The sequence below is a fragment of the Triticum dicoccoides genome, chromosome 3B (assembly GCF_002162155.2).
Source record: "Triticum dicoccoides isolate Atlit2015 ecotype Zavitan chromosome 3B, WEW_v2.0, whole genome shotgun sequence".
In the NCBI taxonomy this organism is placed as follows: Eukaryota; Viridiplantae; Streptophyta; class Magnoliopsida; order Poales; family Poaceae; genus Triticum; species Triticum dicoccoides.
In genome coordinates, this window is record NC_041385.1 from 831449904 (window position 1) to 831452281 (window position 2378).

A 2378-nucleotide genomic window follows, 5' to 3' on the forward strand; every position below is an offset into this window, starting at 1 on the left:
GGTGGAGTAGGAGCGGAAGCTAGGTTTAGAATCGGAAGGAAACTGATACCATGTTGAAGGCAATGCAACAGGTGCATGGTGCATGTATATATAAGTACAAGGGCAGCTCTCAGCCTCATCTATACAAGGAAACTAGAGGCGGGACCGGTCGGAGATCATCCTAACAGATACATGTACATGATATGTTCAACAAAAGCGAACCAAGAGGACATGGCCGGTCCTGATACTTCGAGGGCCGGGGTGAAACTAGATTCAATCACAAGGGCGTTGACATAAACATAGGAAAAATGCGAAAAATATGATGAATCGTTGGCTAAAGGAAATACAATTCGTCTTTTTCTTTACTAATACTAGTAGAGTGCCCATGCGTTGCCATGGGCTCTTGAAATATTTTACCAGAGTTACATGTTAAATATCACACGTACAAACAATATAAAACAAACACAATTATTTAATAACTAAAGTCCATTATTGCAATGTAATTGGATAACATAAAAAAATTAACGACATGTCCATGTAACAAACTGAGTGATGTTCCAACTGAACATCTATTAGAATACTATTAATATCTAGATGATGCGCTTAAGAAATTCTGCAACAATATCAGGAAAGTTTCCTCTAGCTTCATTCTCACGATGTTTTAGCAAGTATAATAAAAATTGCTTCCTCAATTCATACCCATCCTGCATAAACAACACATGTAGTTAGTATGAAAATTTCATGCCGAAGGTCTTAAAACATGTAATGCACAATACTCACAGCGCAAATCGGCTTCACCAATTCTTTACCGTTCCACCAGAGCATAAAATATAAAATAAAATAGCCAGACACATTTCTGCAAAAATTTAAATTAATAATATAAAAATTATAGTGATAACAAAAGTAAATATTCTTGTTATGAATTCATTACCCGTCTACACTCTTTGGAACACCGATCGGAAATAAACGTTGCCATTTAGATATATCATAATTCCAACCAGGCATCTTTATTTCGAGTGCTTCTTTGAAATCCTTCGCAAAACTTTTTAATTTCAGTGATTGCCTCAAGTTTTTATCCTCTGACGATTGTGATGTTTGAATAGGATCCATAATATATAGAAGACGTGACTCTTTGTCGATGACGTACAAGATGTATCGGCCAATGGATGCATAGGGAAGATAAATCTACAAGTGGAGCTATTAGAAACAACAAGAAACCATGATAACGATGGACAAAATATTTTATTTACCTTATTGCAAGATGAGATGTCGTTCTCCATCCCAGGCCAGCTATCAAATAATTTTGCCAACGTCTGGATAGTTTCCTTCTCACAAAACTTCTGACCTCGTGTTGACTCTAGCATCATGGACTAAGTAAAAGAAGAATATTGTTAAAACATGTTGATACTAATGGCACATAGAATGAAGAGTTTCGATAACTTACACAAAATTGTAGATCCATGTAGTGTATAGGAGGGTCTGTGAACAATACTCCCTCATCACATGCCAGCATACGCACGGCGGTGTTGAAGCAATCATTGTCCATAGGCTGCTCTATCTTAAGTATGCACTGAAGTTTCTTAAGACTTAAGCTCTTTGGATCGGGTGTGGAGCTCTGGACCCATACCTTCCTGTAATTTGGATGGTAAGAAGAACAATAATATACATCCGCACGTTAAATATTGATACATGATACTTACTCCAAACACCCGGCATCATCGATCGACATGATGTACTTGCAGAGGTCAGCAAGTATTTGACATTGGTCCGTGGGAACGATAGTGATTGGGGCAGGACGTTTGTCTTCGACTACATCCGAAGGATTATCCAGGATCTCGAGATCAGAATTAGCTAAAGTTTCTTCGTTGACATGTTGATGGTATATGGAACATCCTTTTAGATTATTAAGCTCTGAATCGAGCAAAATGACTGCTAATTTTTGACGAAAATGTTTCATATCCTCCTACCAAAATTTTATACAAGATAAAATAACAAGATAATGTATACAAAAGAAATACCTGGGTGAATTGGTCTGATAGTCCATGTGATGTCCAATATTTCATATAATTTAGCATAAACAATCCACATGATAGGCTATAATATTATAAAATAATGCTTTAGAATATCACATAGATGAATCAAATAAACAAACCATTTTAACAATTGCTTACCCATCGGTTTGTATTGCCTCCTGAACTTGCTCTTCAACCGTCCATCAAATAAACAAATATGCAGTTCAAATCATTTTACTAATACGACAATTCATGTAAACAACAAACTATAATGTTCATATATTTAAGTAAGTGGTCAGCTGAAATTGCTTAAATGATTTTTAATTAATAACATATGCTATTGAAATCTTGCGGAGCGACCTATTAAGTATCAAACTTATTTTGAAA